Source organism: Monomorium pharaonis, unplaced genomic scaffold (genome assembly GCF_013373865.1).
Source record: "Monomorium pharaonis isolate MP-MQ-018 unplaced genomic scaffold, ASM1337386v2 scaffold_420, whole genome shotgun sequence".
Lineage (NCBI taxonomy): Eukaryota > Metazoa > Arthropoda > Insecta > Hymenoptera > Formicidae > Monomorium > Monomorium pharaonis.
This window is the reverse complement of record NW_023415715.1, coordinates 1-6,847: the sequence shown is the minus strand read 5'-3', so window position 1 is coordinate 6,847 and position 6,847 is coordinate 1. Positions and strand designations below refer to the sequence as shown.

The 6,847-nt window shown below is 29.0% G+C and overlaps 1 long non-coding RNA gene across 1 annotated transcript; it reads left to right on the top strand.

The window, feature by feature from the left end:
- Positions 1–4,429: 4,429 nt before the first annotated feature.
- LOC118648409 lies at positions 4,430–6,573 on the top strand. Its single transcript, XR_004965285.1, has 2 exons — positions 4,430–6,012; positions 6,350–6,573. It is a non-coding gene; the product is annotated as an uncharacterized LOC118648409 (long non-coding RNA).
- Positions 6,574–6,847: the final 274 nt, after the last annotated feature.

Below are 6,847 nucleotides of genomic sequence, written 5' to 3'. Positions count from 1 at the left end.
GTTCATATGTAACTTATTGGCAAATTGTAACAGAAAGGCAGCCCTAATTAGAAAAAAAACTGATAGAAAATGATAGAAACAAATTTAAATTTTACTGAAAATTTTATCTAATTTTATCTAATTTAGTTAATCGGTTTCCCAATCTTTATACTCTTGAGAATAAGCTTAAGGCTTATTTAATAAAATTTAATAAAATTTGTATAAGTTGTCGTTGCTTTCACATTTTAAAAAATGCGGCGTATGAGCCGAAGAATATACTATTAAACTTTAATGCAATTTCTCAAAACTATGTTTTTCAATCTTGTGCAAGGCTTTTCCCAGAAACTATTGAATCAATCAACTTTTGTTTTAAAGCAAAATATTCACAATACTTGCTGCTATGATTGAAACTAGAATTTTTTAAATATTTTAAACAGTTTTCATACAGCTCGCAAAGATCGAGAGAACTTTATACAACTTTATTTTTCAAAATTTTTTTATAGTTAATTACCATTTTATTTAACATTACGATAAATATGATAATTTATTTTAGTTATAACAATAATTACATTAGATTAAAATAATCTTGGATCATTTGTGTCAGATTAGGTACGAAGAATTGCTGCTAATTTACTCACATACTACAGATATTTTGTTGACTGGGATATAAATAATATCTACGAAAAGAATTTTATACTTATATACACTTTATACTAATACTTTATACTTATATAACACATTTTATTTTATATAAAAATTTTTTGGAAGTTGATGGAAATATTGCTGTTGTCTATTTTATTACAATAGAACTAACTTCTTGATGCTGTACGCACACAGTGCAATTATACCTTACAAATTTCTTAATTATATTGTTCTACACATTAAAGAGATAGCAACCCTTCGATTCAGACAATCACTCACAATCAGACAGCAACGTGTTTGTACTGTTGCTAGCAAATTGTTTGCATCATGATACGTATTTCTACTAGAATTGTACTAACTGAGTCTGCATAACTTTTTTTAAATTTACGAATATTTATAATATAAGCATATTTTGAAATTCAATTCTTCTTAAACATTGCTAACCCACATTGAAAATACAGCGATTTCCTGAATACAATATAAAAAGACAGAAGAATACGCAGAGTAAGACGTATCGTATCAAAAGTGGAACGAGATAAGCAAGCAAATCTAAATTCAATATCGACTAACAATATCGATCAGTTAGTCCCAACATTCCCCACCTGAATTTTGGAGTTTTCTATGACAGCCGCGTTGCGAAAGAAGAATATTTGATAGAAGCCGGAGAGAGTCCGGTACGAAAGGAAGAAAAAAACTCTCGTCGACACCTTCTTGCGCGTCTTTTTCGAGGACGAGCGTGTCAGCGGGTAACGTACCACTCATAATAAACGATAAAGGGAAATAAAAGTGCCTCCGCCTAACAGAAAAGGGAAGGACCGATGCAGAAAGGACGCGGTCGCAAGAAGGACGGACATAGCGTGGTGGCGCGCGTTGAGGGATGGAGACGTCGGCGAGGGGAGCGCGTCGGCGTGTGTACGAGTCCGTTTCCAGCGACACGACGTGCTTTCCTACCCAACAAAATTACCTTTTTAAAAAAGGTAAAAAAAGGCGCCAAGTGTTTGGTTTTTCCTTTAAGCAAAAAAATTATTGGATGGTTCAACTTAAGTAATATAAAAAAAAATTACAAATTCAAGATAAAACTTAATCAAATTCAACCTATTCCTGAAATTAAAGTTTATACTCACACACACACAAAATAACTTCTCTACAAAAATAGTAATATCTGAATTTTATTCAACTTAAGTGATATTTTCTTTTAAGGAAAAAATTACAAATTCAAAATAGAACTTTTAATCAAATTCAACCTAAGTGGTATATACTTTTGGATGGTTCAACCTAAATATTATACTCACACATAAATTAACTTCTCTACAATAATAATGATATCTAAATATTTTGCGCCAATTATAAGAACAAATATTTTTATAAAAACTAAAACATTATTACTATTCTTTAGCCAGTTTTTATAATACAAAATTTTTTAGATTTGACACTATAAAATTAAAGTATTACGTTTTTTTTTTCTACAAAAGTAATGATATATATAGAAAATGCGCCAACTATAAAGTAGATGTTTATACAAGCTAGAACACCTACTTTATTATGCTTTGGCTGACATTATAGTTTAATTTTTTATTAAGCCCGTATCAGACTAGAGATTGATATTGAGATTGAAATGAAATATAACCAATTAGTTAGTCAAATTCTAATTCAATCTCAATCTCAATCTCTAGTCTGATATAGCTTTGATTGTCTTAAGTTTGTCTTTAGATACAATTTCGTTAATTACGAAGTATTTTAACGATAAACTTAAGAAGATTCTTAAATATAAGATTAAACTATAAATATTAGCCTTTTGTATTAAATATTGGCTGCTGTGCGCCGATACGAGGCTGCTGTGCGCCTGCAAAAAACAATTGTCAGGAAGTATATTGGCAAAGAGTAAAGAAAATAATATTGAGCTGGTAAATAAGTTTTAATACAAACAAATTATAAATATTACAAATAAATATTTTAATACAAATAAATATTTTACTACAAAAACTTGGCGCTGCTAAACCGAATAATTTGCCAGCTCTTCCTTTTTCTCTTGTATGTGCATCTGAATGTGTGTGTGTGTGTGCGTGTGTGTGTGTGTGGTGTGTGTGTGTGTGTGTGTGTGTGTGTGTGTGTGTGTGTGTGTGTGTGTTTAGTATATAACTTAGTTTATAGAGAAGCGATTTACTTAAGTTTAGTATAATATAACTTATTAGTTTATAAGGAAGCGATTTACTTTTAAGAAAGTAGTATCTGTCTCTTATGCGTGCATACGTTCGAATACCTGTCTCTCTCTTTTTCTTTCTCTCTCTCTCATGCATGCGTGTATGTTATATGTATTGTTTTAATATGTAAGTGAGATTGTAAAAAAATGATTTTGTATTAAAGCAAATTATTCGGTTTAGCAGCGCCAAGTTTTTGTAGTAAAATATTTATTTGTATTAAAATATTTATTTGTAATATTTATAATTTGTTTGTATTAAAACTTATTTACCAGCTCAATATTATTTTCTTTACTCTTTGCCAATATACTTCCTGACAATTGTTTTTTGCAGGCGCACAGCAGCCTCGTATCGGCGCACAGCAGCCAATATTTAATACAAAAGGCTAATATTTATAGTTTAATCTTATATTTAAGAATCTTCTTAAGTTTATCGTTAAAATACTTCGTAATTAACGAAATTGTATCTAAAGACAAACTTAAGACAATCAAAGCTATATCAGACTAGAGATTGAGATTGAGATTGAATTAGAATTTGACTAACTAATTGGTTATATTTCATTTCAATCTCAATATCAATCTCTAGTCTGATACGGGCTTAATAAAAAATTAAACTATAATGTCAGCCAAAGCATAATAAAGTAGGTGTTCTAGCTTGTATAAACATCTACTTTATAGTTGGCGCATTTTCTATATATATCATTACTTTTGTAGAAAAAAAAAAACGTAATACTTTAATTTTATAGTGTCAAATCTAAAAAATTTTGTATTATAAAAACTGGCTAAAGAATAGTAATAATGTTTTAGTTTTTATAAAAATATTTGTTCTTATAATTGGCGCAAAATATTTAGATATCATTATTATTGTAGAGAAGTTAATTTATGTGTGAGTATAATATTTAGGTTGAACCATCCAAAAGTATATACCACTTAGGTTGAATTTGATTAAAAGTTCTATTTGAATTTGTAATTTTTCCTTAAAAGAAAATATCACTTAAGTTGAATAAAATTCAGATATTACTATTTTTGTAGAGAAGTTATTTTGTGTGTGTGTGAGTATAAACTTTAATTTCAGGAATAGGTTGAATTTGATTAAGTTTTATCTTGAATTTGTAATTTTTTTTTATATTACTTAAGTTGAACCATCCAATAATTTTTTTGCTTAAAGGAAAAACCAAACACTTGGCGCCTTTTTTTACCTTTTTTAAAAAGGTAATTTTGTTGGGATATCACACATTTTATAGTGTTTATAGACCACTTAGATTGAATTTGATGTATGTATTACTTAGATTGAATTTAATGTAAAATATCTTATTTGATACATAAGCAAATTATTTTTTTCTATTGCATATATTACTTAAGTTGAATTTGATCAAAAGTTTTATCTTGAATTTTGTAAATTTTTTATATATTACTTAAGTTAAATTTAACACACTTACTATATATTACTTAGGTTGAATTTGACACACTTAGTATATAATACTTATATTGAATCATCCAAAAGTATATACCACTTAGGTTGAATTTGATTAAAAGTTTTATCTTAAATTTGTGATTTTTTCCTTATATTACTTAGGTTGCATCCAATAATTTTTTGCTTAAAGGAAAAACCAAACACTTGGCGCCTTTTTTACCTTTTTTAAAATATAAATAACTACGGTACAAATATACATTAACCAACACAAATACCTGGATATGTCATTAAGAAAATATGAAAAATGCATTAAAATTACAAAAGATTACTATAAATATAAATAATAATACACATCTTAATTCTGTTTGTACCATGTTATCGATTTTGCAAAAGTAATGCACAAATATATAAAAAGATCCGAATAATCATATTCTTTATTTATAAATTTAAACATATTCAGACATTTGCATTGATCAATGTACATATTTATAAAATGACATGTATGTCACAAATAATAGCATAAAATTACCTTTTTATCGCTAAAAACTACAATCTTCGTCGTACATTAAACGTCGCATGTTATACACAATAAATGCAAGCCACTTCCGTGTCTCTTGATAACAAAAGGCACAATCATTAACAATACAATTAATGATTAATCGTATACGACTACTTTTTCAGAAAACGCGCTATCAGCGCCGTGATATCAAAAAAAGTACATGCAACCTATTGATTATCGAATTAAAATCCCTATAACACCAGATAACTAAAATTCACGTGGGTAACACGTGGCTCGCTCGCGCTATGCACCAGCTCGCATGAAGTGACGCGTATGGGATTATGTTATTATTGATTTTTTATTTAATTGTCAATTAATCATTGACACCAATGTAAAATTAATTAATCAGAGAATAACATAGCTCATCAGATTTTATCAGATTTTACACTGGTGTCGATGAGATAGATGAGATGTTGCATGATGTAAAATGTGTATTATTGCTATAATTGTCAACATTTAACCAATACACAATTCTTCTACATGATACAACATCTCATCTCTCATTGACACTAATATAAAATCAGAGAACTATTTTATTAATTTTACATTGTTTTAATGTAAGTTGCTCGGATCAGAATTCAGCTTGTGTCAAGTGACATGTGTAGTGGAGGTTAAATCGTTTATTTATCGAAATAGATGAGATGTTGCGTGATGTAAATTATTGCTGTAATTGTCAATCAATGATAATGTTGTAAGGATAAGAATTTTAATAAACATGTGGGTCGGCAGTAACTCGTTCACGCTACGCGCCAGCTTTCATCAAGGGTGCGTTTTTAAATTCGCAACGGATGCACTGGAGTGTCATCCTATCTTTGTTCAACTTTCCGTAAGTAACAAAGATGGAATGACATTCTGGTGTATCTGGCAGCATCCGTTGCGAATTTAAGAACGCATCCCAAATGACGTGTAGTGTTAATAAAATAATGTCAACTGTTTCAAAATTGCTGTCTGTACTGATACATACATTATAGATAGATTTTCAGTACTGAGAGCAATTTTGAAACATAGTCTTTATTGTGCTTTAATTTAATTTATAATCATGTTAATAGATAAAAACTCGGGGTGACGGAGAGTAGGAGAGAGAGAGAAAGAGAAAGAGAGAGAGAGAGAGAGAGAGAGAGAGAGAGAGAGAGAAAGAGAATTATATGTGTCTTTTCTGAACACAGCGCATTATCACCGATAGCTCAGTGAACAGCAATTCATTATTTAATGATTTTTCAGGTAAGTCGCATATTGCATATCTTAATCACACTTTCAAGTAATTTATAATAAAAAAATTATTTATCAAAATTGATGTCAGTACTGAAAATGTATAGTTTCCGTTACGTACACAATAAAATTTTTCAATACCGACAGCAATTTTGTTTTGAAATAGCCTTTATTATGTTTTAATGAAAGTTTACGTTCAAATTTGCTATTAATACTGAAAATTTATAGTTTCTGTTACATACATTATAGATAGATTTTCAGTACTGAGAGCAATTTTGAAACATAGTCTTTATTTTTAATTGACAATCATATGTTTATATAATTGATAATCGTAATCATATGTTGATAGTGGAAACTCAGGATGAGAGAGACAAAGAGCAGGAGAGAAAGAGAGAAGGAATTATATATGTGATCTAAACCAGCGAAACATGAATGATGACAGTATATTACCATCGATAGCTCAGTGGAGATATTATTATTTAATGATTCTTTAGGCAAGTCGCACATTACGTATCTGTATCACATTTTCATGAAGTAATTTATAATTAAAAATGTATCCTGCAAATATTTTAAGTCAGTGTAATTTCTTTAATTATTCTCTTGTGTTAAATAAGAGCATATATATTACTATTATCACGGCGCTAGTATGAAAGTTTAGAGATGCAGAAAGATTTTAGAAATCTTAGGAACTAAGCTGGACGACATTTCGCATTGTAATAATAAACAAAATTACCTTTTTAAAAAAGGTAAAAAAAGGCGCCAAGTGTTTGGTTTTTCCTTTAAGCAAAAAAATTATTGGATGGTTCAACTTAAGTAATATAAAAAAAAATTACAAATTCAGATAAAG